The 13693-nt window shown below is 30.3% G+C and overlaps 1 protein-coding gene across 1 annotated transcript in view; it reads left to right on the top strand.

Annotated features, from left to right (window-relative positions):
* The window catches only part of kek3 (leucine-rich repeat, immunoglobulin-like domain-containing kekkon 3 protein), a 290573-nt gene that overhangs the window by 167426 nt on the left and 109454 nt on the right, over window positions 1-13693 (top strand). The window contains exon 2 of the mRNA XM_088265495.1: window positions 13093-13154. The gene's annotated coding sequence lies outside the window, so the exon portion shown is untranslated. The remainder of the gene's footprint in view (window positions 1-13092; window positions 13155-13693) is intronic.

Here is a 13693-nt window from a genome sequence, read left to right as displayed (position 1 = left end):
ATTAAAATAATTCAGGTTCCGAATCTTGCAAACATCTAAATAAAAGGGTCTCTGGTAAAATCATTAAAAGTAAATAATTATTTTAATGATGTAAAGTGTCATGAGATTGATCACATATCTATGATTTCAAAGTACTGTCGTAAATCATGGATAAAATGATGAATATTTCACGTGTATAAAGTGTATAAAGTCAATTTACCAGCTTATGACAGTTCGTAAGCCCTGTAAATAGTTAAATTATTTTGTTTCTGTCTGATTTAACATAATATACGTACAAAAAAAGCAAAACTAATTTTTTATTATTACAATATTGCTTATTGATCATTTAACCATTTTGTTTTTGTTTGCCCTCTTACTCTCTCTCTTCTCCGGCAACAAATTAAAAATAATCGCAACTTTATATTGAATATAATTAAGAAATACGTAACAATTGTAATTCAGATAAAACGTTGATTAATAATATGTTGTTTCAGAATACGTCACCATTATTATCTGTTTCCTTTTACAAAAAATCTTGTTCCTTAACACCCCCCCTTCCCTTTATTTATTAATTAATATATATATATATATATATATATATATATATATATATATATATATTTATTTATATACATATATATATATATATATATATATATATATATATATATATAAATATATATATATATATATATATATATATATATATATATATATATATATATATATATATATATATATATATATATATATATACATATATATATATATATATATATATATATATATATGTATATATATATATAAATATATATATATATATATATATATATATATATATATATACATATTTATATATATATATATATATATGTATATATATATATATATATATATATATATATATATATATATATATATATATATATATATATATATATATATATATATATATATATATATATATATATATATATATATACCCCTAAATATATTTTTGCTCGTTAGTTTAAATTTCTACCAGAAGATGAGAACATCTGTAAGTTTTCGAAACTAGTCGTATATATAAATAAAACTCATTAAGTGGTATTTTCAAGTGTTTAAATTTAAAAAAAATAACTTTTTGTTGAAGTGTTCTACTTCCATATTTATTGTTGACTCTTGAAACCACCAATTCTTTGTTGTGGGTGAAGCGGGTATCACAAAATAGTTCCAAAATTTGAGTAGTGCAGTTATTAATCATGGTAGAATGGTGAATGTTACACTGTTACAGTGATCACGTTAACCAACCACAAGTCGTAAGCCCTGTAAATACTCAGTCATCCATATTCTTCTTTATCTATGTGGAGATGTCATTATGTAAAAATAAAAAAATAAAATCCAAATGGGAGAAACCTTGATTTGTGAACAAGGAATTGGACATACCCAAGTTGTTGTGAATTTTACACACAGTTTTTAATTTAAGTGTTTAAGCTCTTTTTGAGAGATTAAAATTATTAAAGAATTTCCACAACAAAAGGCCTTTCAGAAAATTCAGACATTGGCCATTTTTCTTTTATGCACACATCCTCACTGCCATAATACCCCACTTTCTACACTTCTAGGAATGTAACGATGGGACGATATTGCCGAATGTGCTATACGATCGCTATTTTCTCAATAAACGGTTCAGTTTCCTACTGTTTATTTCGGGTATACCTTTGGGATTGTACAAATTATGCTGAGGATGCTCCCAAGTAGATTCATAATTATTAATGACAATATCCGAATTTCATCCCTTAAAATCGCCTTTGTTACAACATTCGGGTCGATAATCCGAATGTTATTTTAAAACAAATATCTTTTATACATTTTTGTTATTATTTCATGATAATAAACTTCATATTACATCATTATTCGCGCCAAATTGTGCATAGGGCACTTTTTATCATGATACTTATTTAGAGATTTATGAGGCAAATATTATTGGAAGATGACCGAGGTAAGCTTGGTATGATCAAGTTCTTCAAATATGTACTTGAAAGTGATTAGCACAGAAGTTGGAATACTCGGCAGGTATGTATGAGGTTTGCAAAGACAGAGTGGCGTGGCATACCATCCTCTCTGCTTACCCCTGCAATGAAGCGGCGCGATGGTTAATTAGATATTCTCAATAACATAAGGCAATGAAACTGGCAGTACTATATATATAAATTAAATATCAGTGTATCAATTACTGATATTTATTTTCTACTTACTAACTAACCAAGTTACATACATATCTTACATACATCCAAATAAAAGGCTCTCTGGTAAGTAAAAGCTTTTTCAATGCAACATAGATGGCTTTTGTAAACTTACATTAACCGTGACATGAGATAAATGATATATCTAGAAGCTCCAAAAATTTGAGTTGTGTGGTTGACAATCATGGTTGGAATGGTGAATGTTGCTCGTGTATAAAGTGATCACTTGACCAGCCTATGATAATTCGTAAGCCTAGAAAACACTCCATATTCTTCTTTGTCAATGTTTTTTTGGATTAAAAAGACAAACATTTGTATTTTTATTATTTAAAAAAATACTTCAGATTCATACTATTTCTATGAGCCTTAGCGGTTTTTTATTAGAAATAGGTATCAAATTGTAGTAAAGTGGATTCAAACCGAGAAACTTTGGACCAAAACTATTTGGACACACTCAAAATGTTATGAACCATAGCAACTCATGTCAGGGTACAGTTATTATAGGTTTATATAAATTGACACTTTATTCAGTATTTTTGAACGATTCAAGTTCTGTGGCAATGCTTTTAAACCACAGAAACATCTGGCATTGTAGTCGGATTCGATTTAATTCTCGATTAAACGTAACACCGGAAATAGCTATAAAGAGTTATCCCCTATCGAGTCTACCACTCCCAGGAGTACAGCTAGTTTAGGGGTGAAATCTCTTTTAAAACGCGGCCGAGTCGGCGCCAAAGTTAAAGGTACGTTTGGCCACACCGCAGAAAGGAATAAAGCTCTTGGATTTGCCGGGAATCGACGGTATTTTTACGGCTTGCCGTTTAAAATATGTGGCAGTATGTATGCAAGATGTATCCTAGCTCGGCGCAGTATTGTATTAAGATAGGTTGGATAAATCTCCACGGCGACCGCTGTGCCGGGTTTTAGTACAACTCCGTAAAACGAACGCAACACACCTCCTCAATGTTCTGCAAACCTGGTATTATGGTGTTTCAATAGTATGATATCAAAGACGAATGAAATCGTATATTTTTTGACACATTATTACCGATGCATGGGGTACTTTTACTAAATAACCATCACGCCGCTTCCCCGCAGGGGTAGGCAGAGAGAAAAGAACGCTACACCAATATTTTCAATCTTTTCAAATAATCTTTGCATTTTCCACATTTATGTACCTCCTCATACAAACATACATACCTGCCAATCATTCCGGCTCTTGACTTGACCACATTCAAGGTTTTCTCTGTCCTCTTCTGCTTCTATTTCCAACTACATTCACCCCATATTTTTTAATACTATTCTTTCTTCACTCATTTAATTAAAACATACCCACGCCATCCCAACACACCTATGTTTATTTTATCGATATTGCTAGTCTTAGCCCAACATTTTTGTCTCATTTTACCATTTGAATATCTATCACTCATCGTTTTGACGCACATTTGTCTGAGAGATCGCATTTTCACTGCATTTCGCAGTCCACTTTTATCCTTCTTTTGCCAATTATATGCTTTACTTCCACACATTAAGGCAAAAATCTTATGAATACCTACCTTTATAAAAAAAAACTAACTAACCAACCATCACGCCGCTTCCCCGCAGGGGGAGGCAGAGAGAATAGAACGCCACACCACTCTGTCTTTGCAAACATTCTTCGCCTCTTCCACGTTCCTGCATCTCCTCATACAAACCCGCCGATTGTTTCGACCTACTATAAATTATACTAAATATGTACAATAATACTATAAACTTTAATACATCTAAAAAGCTTATATGAACGAAATCCTCTTTATTGAATCCAAAACAATATTCTTTGATTATGTTTAATAGTAAAGCTCCAGTTATCGATGAGAATAAATAATAAAATTACAAGCAAATCCAGCGATATTGCTCGTCATACTTTCAGCGTTATTAAACGTTTCAGTCATAGGAAATTGAAACTAATGGCCAGTTCTAATAAAGCCGAATAATTTTTGCTGCAATGTTGCACAGAGAATAGTTTATGCGTCGCACTGCAGCTATTATACCGGTAGTAAATTTGGTCACAACACACCTCTGCCATGCTGCTATCCTGGTATTATTATTTCACAAACATCGATCTATATTCCTTTGTTTACAAATTCTAATCACTTAGCTGGCACTATGTGCGACAAATATCTCCTACATAATTCATTTTTAACAATCTTTACGACATTTTCACTGTAAAATTTCAAATGGAGCTGAATATTATTTTTTATATTTATTACGACCGTCATAGGCTGGTTTAAGTGGTCACTTTACACACGTGTAACATTCACCAATTCTACCCATTATTGACAACCGCACAACTGAAATTCTTGGAAGTTCTATATATATGAACCAATTTCGAAATGTTGTTTTTGAATCACTAGAACTTCACTAGAGACATCTATTGGTGAGATGAATAGAAGCTTTTTTATTGAGCTGAAACTCTTTTATTAGTATGTGAGTATGTAAAGTGTTCACTTAAACCAGCTTATGACGGTTGTCAGCCCCGTAACTGTCTAGACTTCCATATTCTTCAACATCTTTGATGAGGTGCCAAAAAAAATTATAAGAAAATAACTCCTATAATTGGAGATAATCCAGATTTTGTGAACAAGTATTTGGACACACTCAAAATGTTGTGGACAATATTTATTTATTTATTTATTTTATTTATTTAAACTTCACCTACAGAAAAGAAATAAGTACATTAGCGGGCTTATTGCTACAAAGCAATATCTTCCAATCAGCCAAAAATAGACTAGTGATATTGGTCAAAACGTTTGATGCTATATATAGCTGTTTGCAATCAGAGGGTAGATAGTACTTGAACATTTAAAAATACATAAATTATAAATTGATGATAATGAGAAAGGCAAAGGAAAAATGGAGTCAAGGGGAGGAGGTAGAGGGAAAAACTAGGGTTGGAGGTTTGAGGGACAGTTAGGAATCTAATGATAGATAGTAATGAATATTAGCAAATGAAACCATATTCAACAATTTTTAATTATATTTTACATGGTAAATATCACTTTTTCTCAAAATGTATTATAATATTTCTTTCGATAACAAAAAAACTGAAATCAGTAATGTACCAAGTAAAATTAAATTAAAAATTGATAGATATTACCACAAAGTGACTGCCGAATCAATCAATCGAATTTAACAAATTTAACTTTCGAAAAATGAGATATATATTTTATGCTAAGTTTATTAAATGTTTATTTAACTATCCACAAATAAGTGAACATATAAAATTAAAAATATGTATTGATTTAATATCAATAAAACAAACAATTTGGTTAGATTTTTGGTCTAAAATCAAAACACTAATTGAATTTATATTTACTCGTACAATTCAAACAGATAAATCTGTAAGTGAGTGAAACATATTAATTATGTGTTATTACTCAATTCTCAAATTCAAAACAAACAAATAATTTAAAAATTTCGTTATTTGTTTTAAAAAAAACAATGAATATTTACATTACTTCAATTTTCCACAATTTTTTAAACTTAAAATGGGATTCTACGCTTCTATTTAATTTATTCCCAAAAAGCGTCGATGTTACATATAGTTAGTGTTCCTTAAATCCCTTTTCGACCTCCAACGATTTTCTGGAGAGGTGCCAAATCGTTTGATAAATTATCCGATCGCTCCTTTCCTCGTCGTTGAAGAAAAATACAGTACTGTTAAAATGACAAAAAATATTTTTCAGAGTAAACTAGCCGATGACAAGTCGTAACTCATGTAAATGACCAGACTTCCATACTTCCATCTCAATCATATCTTCGTACTCATAGTAATTTGAAATATTCAGTGCAAATGTTTTTATTTGGGAAAATACTATCGTTCAATTATGGGTAATGTTTTATTTTTCCCTTTGCAATATCAAAATGTCTCCTGTATTGTATAATATGATTTTTTGAGTTTTATTTCATTACCCCCGACTAGTCTGAAAACCTAGATGTTTTCATGAAAACTACAGATGATTGGTTTTTGTAATCACCTGTTGATGTAAAAATCTATAGTTTTCGAAACTGGTAGTGTGTAATGAAATAAAACTCAATATCTGGTATAATACAATTGAACATTTCAGAGATTTGAGTGATAATTTTCCAACTAAATTTTGACAATACTGCCGACTTACGACGGGTAAAATTAGCAATATGCACAGTATTGCCTCATGCAAGAGTGCCACATTTTGTGTTATGGTTATCTTGACGGATAGTAAAATAGTAAATTTAAGCATGTTAAGGTGACATCATAAACTGTACTCATGTTAATAATATCAACAATAAAAGTCGTCTAAAACAAAGTTTTTGTTTTATTTTATATTGTTTAATAAAATGTGCCACAAAGCATTTGGAAAAAAAACATTCCAGAAAAGGTAGTGTTTTGACTTAAAGCATTGACTCTTGATATTGCTTTACGTCATATACTCATTTAAGTATGTTAAAGTAGAACGTAGATCCATTGTCTTGCAAGCTGTATCGTCGAAGTTGAGAGATAACTAACTAGTAACCTGCATTGATTGATCAACAAAATAGTTCTCCCGAGAAGTTGATTCAATTCAACTTATGAATTTATAATTAATTACTCCCAGTTCCACGTACTGCGGTAGTTCCACCGCGGAATTGTTTCCTCGCAGTTCCACTTCTCGAGTCAAAGTTCAATAATTGGGAGACATTAGTCCACAAACTGTATTCATTGGTAGTGATAAATTCCCAAATTATCGCCCAAAACTCTCCTGCGGAGCCGGACCCAGATTGGGTCTGTGGAAATGTGAAGTTAACCGTTTACACAAGGCTTTGTTCGGACTGAAAGCTGCGACACGCGACAGGTCCGAAGTTGGGAAGCCGCATCGTGAATGGTGGTTTGTAATACTGCCAACTTTGGTTCATATCAAACTTATAGTCAATTACAACGAAACATTTATCATAGCCTATTATTGTCGTAAATATATGTCGTATGAAATCGAAATACATATGGTATAAATTTTCGTATCTTTAAGTCGCATATTTTAAAAACTCTTATTTATTTTCATATTATTATTTTTTTGACATCTCGTCAAAGATGAAGAAGAATATGGAAGTCTGGGGACGACCGTCATCAGCCCTGTAAATGCCCAGACTTCCATATTCTTCTTCATCTTTGATGAGATGTCAAAAAAACATATAAAATGAAAATAACTCATGTAATGGGTGACAATCCAGATTTTTGTGAACAAGTATTTGGACACACTCAAAATGTTGAAAACTTATTTATTTATTAATCCATTATAAAACTACATTAAAGATATTTGTGTCGCAAAATGATAATGGTTTGATATTGACAAGCACTGTGGCGTAGTTGGGTATACGTAGACGCTCGATGGCAAAACTAGCGTCGCGGGTTCGATTCCCACCAATTGCAAAATAAATTCAAGAAAGATATATTTTCAATTGGTCTGTGTGTTTGTGATATTTTTTTCACATTTACCTTTCCTATCCTTAGTATCACACCTGTAAATAAGAATCTAAAAGGCTTTGGGGGTTATTCCTTTTTTATGAATGCATCAAAACACGAGGCACTAAATTTTAAGAAATAGTGGTATTCCCTAAGTGAAATTTCAATTGAAACTGGATATATATAACTACAAAATGACTGCAATATCAAGAAATGGAAGAATTTATTGGATTCGTACTTATTTTGCAGTTTATATAAGAAATAATCCTCAAAGCTTCTATTATAGAGTCTAGTTTTTCATTATTTTACCATCCAATATATTTTTTCCCTGTTGTGCTTATTCTATAGTTATTTTCCATATCTTAAGATATTTACTAGAACTCCATTTTGCACATTGTTTAGCTTCTGTTTTCTATATTGTAGAAATATCAACAAAAAGAAATCATCACTAAATACGAAAAAAAAATTATTATGTAAAGTAATATTTGAAAATATGTACACAAAATTTATTACTTTGTTAACATTCAAATGTGTATTTCTTGAATTTACCCTTGAACTTTCAACTAATTTATTAAATATGTGTATTTAACAATTTTAAATCATTATGTAGATTGCCCAGAGCTTTTATTACTCATCAATTTTACAGTCCCGGGAGCACAGAACAGAAATAAAACTTTATTTATAATCACTAATATTCACACCAAGTCCTACCAAAATTCATTTTTATATCAAGCCTGCGATATGTGCAATGTAATGCTTAATGAAAAAGACATCAATAATGTTTCTTTTAATACGTTTAAGAGGAATATTGTTGATGTCTATTTGACTATTTGAGAAAGAAAATTTATATTATTTGATAAAAACATTTAATGTTAGTTTATTATAAAGTTATACTTTTATTTATGTCAGTTTATTTCTTTATTTTTAGATTACTTATGTGAAAACCTGTAAATGGAATTTTTTGTTATTATATTATGCCATTTTTTTGTAAATATTCTGTTGGATTTCCAATAAATAATAAAAAAATAAAAAATGAAAGCATGATTTCCATTTAAATAATAATAAAAACAACCCCGCATTAAATATAAAGGTAATATCACCATTGGTATTTGTAATCATATTTAATGCCTTCCTAATACGATTCGGTCAGGAAAAAGTATGGAAAAAATCCATTCTCTGTATTTTATTTGTAATAATGGCATGCTTTCATAATGTGTTTACCAGAGAAAGCGCCCGGAAATCTTTTCAGGAAATCTAGTTTCGGTTAACAGGTATGTTAGTAAATACTTCTTGACCGAGATCTTATGGTATACTTATTGGCACACAAACTATGTACTTATCAACAATAGACTTATAACCACAAAAACTGTATACATATTTATAAACAATAGACTTATAACCACAAAAACTGTATACATATTTATCAACAATAGACTAATAATCACAAAAATTGTATAAATATTTATTAACAATATACTTTTTGGCACAAAAACTGTATACATACTTATTAATAATATACTTACTAGTACAAAAACTATGTACTTATCAACAATAGACTTATAACCACAAAAACTGTAAACATATTTATAAACAATAGACTTATGACCACAAAAACTGTATACATATTTATCAACAATAGACTTATAACCACAAAAATTGTATACATATTTATTAACAATATACTTTTTGGCACAAAAACTGTATACATACTTATTAATATTATACTTACTAGCACAAAAACTATGAACTTATCAACAATAGACTTATAACCACAAAAACTGTAAACATATTTATTATAACAATAAACTTTTTCTAACAAAAACTGTAAACATACTTATTAATAATATACTTATTAGCATAAAAACTTTATACATACTTATTTGCAATATACTTATTAGCTCAAAAACTGGCAATTTTCACAGCATTTTGAATAGGTCCAAATATATACTTAAAATGTTGTGAAAAAACTACAAACTTCATACATAACGCCTTATTCTCAACAAAAATTCAAATATAACCCATTTTCTTCACTAAATGTTGGATGTTTTGAAATCTATGTTTACAAATCTGGGTTTCACTTAGGGGTTATTTCACATTGCCGACATCTCAACACAGATGAAGAATTTCCATAGTTTTCTTCATCTTTGTTGAGATGTCAAAATATTTTCGTTATTTCTATAAAAGGTTTTAATTTATTTGAAGTACTACAGAAAGTCAATGAAATTGTAAATAAATGCAAATTAATATTTACAATATTTTGAGTGTGTCCAAATACTTGTTAACAAATCTGGATTATCCCCAATTATAGGAGTTATTTTTCGTATTATTTTTTTACATCTCATCAAAGGTGAAGAAAAATATGGGAGTCTGGGCATATACGGGGCTGACGACTATCAAAGGCAGATTAAAGTAATCACTTTAACCAGCCTATGATGGTCGTCAGCCCCGTAAAAGCCCAGATCATATTCTTTTTCATCTTTGATGAGATGTCAAAAAATAATAGGCAAAAAAATATGCTGTACGTTTATGTTCAGTTTTGAGAAAAATACAATATAAAATAATATTATATAAATTTTTCGGTCACTACACGATATAAACAGACTATATAATCTCTACTAAAACCATTGTTAGCTTCATACAGGAAACATTTCAGAATTTTAAATTCTCTATAACAACTGTTTTATAACGCAAAACGGAATTCGGTTATTACAAAACCTGAAATTCACGTTCTCGTTCGTTGCTCGAATCTTACATTAATTTTTTATTAGGGCAAATATGCGTGTGAGGCGATTCAGACGTAAAACTCCCCCAAATCGTTACTTTTTCACGTTATTACACCACTCGTAATGCTACTAACGGTCTCTTTAGCGAAATCCTGAAAAATAAAGCCTTTTTTCGTTTGACGTAAATTACTTTGTTGCTTACAAACAGGCATTGTTTCAAATGTGTCCATTTCAAATTACCATTAGCGTTTAAACGTATTGGGAAAACATGAAGGGGTTTTGAAATTAACCATGGCTGTATATCATATAAAAACGATATTAATCTCATTTTTGTCCGCTTCCATAGTATAGTGGTAAGGGAGCTATTCCGAAGGTCTCAGATTCGAGTCCCAAGATGGTCAAAATAAATATTAGTGATTTTTCAGTCTAATATTTATTTAATATCACTCTGGACTGGTAATTGGTATTTGATAACCTTTCGTTCGTGCATTTAACGATCAAGCTAACACTGCTTCAATACGATGCAGTGCCTGCCCTATGCACCATTGTGTGCGGATAGGGTTGAAATAGAATTTATCTCATATAAATGCCTCATACGTTTTTTGACATCTTAACATAGATGAAGAAGAATTCGGAAGTCTGGGTATTAACAAGGCGTATGACCTGTGATGGGCTGGTTAACTGATCACTTTACACCCGTGCAACATTCGCCATTCTACCCAGATTGACAACAACACTGTGAATTTTTTGAAACTCCCAAATTTGTGATCAACCTCGTGATACAGTATATATATGTTCAAAACAACCATCTACCATGTTGGATTGAGAAAGCGATTTTTTAGCAGAAACCCTTTTATTTGGATGTATGCAAGATCCGAACTCTGAATCATTTTGCATACTAAAAAACGCCTGACAACATGATTTTTTTTAAAGCTTATTATTTGACCAGTTATTTTAATTCACCGCATTTATGGTATCTTCATCTATGAAGAGGAGTAAAAAAATGTAAAAATAACTCCTTAGTCGACAAAACCCAGATTTTTTATTAAGTATTATTTTTTTAAATATATTACGCTCCACTTGTTTACGAGTGATACAAGTATTTGGACTCCCTCAAAATGTTTCCAAACACATTGCGAGCACTATGATGCGTTTGCCTACCTTGCAAGACATCTTGGGTTCGATTCCTTAGCGAATCTGTATTAATACAACATGATTTGTATAAATAATAATTAATTAAAATTGCCTGTGCGTTTCTTTGATACTAAAAACAACATTTTTTTTATAATTTAGTGCAAGGATATTTACCCACGTTTCTTTCATTTATTAAATAATTAACGTTACACTAATTAAAACAACCTTTTATTTATTTTTTATTAAATGTGTCATAATTTATCTGTCCCGAGCAGTTTAATTTGGGAAATGGCGAAGAGCAGGAACCTATGTAATTAAAGGATCCTATAAATCTAAGAAGAAACTAAATAGGAACCGAGAAGAGTGCACAGGCACGACACTGTGTAATGCTCCCTTGCAGGAGCACCTATTTTGTCTGACGACAGCTTTGAAGAATACGAAAAAAAAACTTAATATTTGTCTTTTAAAAAGTACTGAATTATACAAACAATAAATGAATAGTTTACGTAGACATGATACATTTAAATTGTATAATATATTTTTATTTAGTTTTATACAATTTTTAACTTTCGAGACCAGTCCAAGCTACCTCTATGTGTTCCACTAACAGTTTAATGATATTGTAGCTGTTACAATTTCAGTAACTTTTAATCAGAAAGATGCAGAATATTTCCGGCAGAGGCCTCCGTCAAGAAGCTTCATAATAATGAACTGTATCCACGTTTTTGAAATAAATTTTAATAGTACAGAAAAAAAAATCTGATATTTTTTATATAGGTGTGATAAAGCAAAAATGAATAACATGTAACTCGTATTTTAAATATATTAATAATAAAACAATTACTTTACATTTTTTTTCACTTCTTCATTATTTTTACTTATTTACATTTTTCATAATTTTTATAACAAAGTAAATTGGATGAAACTATATTGTTGTTAGTTGTTTTATTATATAAAATGCAGTTCCACCATGAAATGTCAGTGAAGAACATAAATGTAATAAATATTAATTATATCTTGTATAATAAAAGCATTGTTAACATTCTAGTATGGTAAAATAACACTCTCATTATCATTCATCGTTCATTATTTGTAATACCACATTAAAAAACACAACTTTGTGACTACCGGTTTCGGTATAATCATTCCATCATCTTTTCAAAATTTTCTTTTTGTTTAAAAGTCAGACCATAACAATTTTATTTTATCGACATTTGACCTGATGATGGAATGATTATTCTGAAACCAGTGTTCACAAAGTAGTGTTTTTTAAGTGGTATTGCACAAAGCGAACGATAAATGATAAGAAGAGTGTTAAAATAATTTTATCTCAATTAATCCTTCTTATAAAATATGTGATTCGTTTCCATGTTCTAAATCTAGTAAAGGCGCCCGACGCTTCTTGTATTCATAATATTTTTTAATGTTAAAATGTTGCCGTGCGAGCGTTCCCTAAAAGTGACGTGGAGTTGCGAAGTAATTACATTAACGGGGAGTGACGAAACCAAAAGATGAAATTTAAAATGGCGGATCTCACTTAGTTTTGATAAGTTTCTAATTGAATTCCGTGTTGCAGATGGCGCATGGCGTGTCTAGCTTACCACTACGGCCAGCATCCGGTGAACCATCCCTATAATGGTAAGCAGTGCAATGGATTAATACGTGTTTTATTACTTTCATTCCAATATTCTCGACCATATTTCTATGAAACTAGACCGTGAAGCAGTACTATTAAATACATATTTTTTTCTTTTTAACCCATATCAGCACCCGATGGTGCATAAGGCACTGCATCAATATAAATGCAGTGTTATTGTAATAGTTAACGAATGAAGGAAAGGTGATCAGTCCTCCGCTTCAGGCACCAGTCAAGGGTAATATTAAATAAATATTTGAGTGGAAAAATCACTTATATTTATTGACCCCTCCCCTGGATATCTAACCCGAACGACTTCTCTAATACATTTTTTCTATTTTTTTTATTTCTCTAGTTAGCTTATATTACATTTAATACAAACAATTTTTTACACTTAATTTACATCTTATTTACATCTTTATGCATCTTCTTACAGTATATAAAACCTTTTTTTTAAATTCTTTTCATTTTATATATATTCAGGCATCTCAAACAAAACATTTTCAAATATTTACACATTATACAATTTTGATGATCGTTG

The sequence above is a fragment of the Brachycentrus maculatus genome, unplaced genomic scaffold (genome assembly GCF_059751285.1).
Source record: "Brachycentrus maculatus isolate JH-2025_06_01 unplaced genomic scaffold, ASM5975128v1 h1tg000247l, whole genome shotgun sequence".
NCBI classification, from domain to species: Eukaryota; Metazoa; Arthropoda; class Insecta; order Trichoptera; family Brachycentridae; genus Brachycentrus; species Brachycentrus maculatus.
This window is presented reverse-complemented; position numbering and strand designations above follow the sequence as displayed.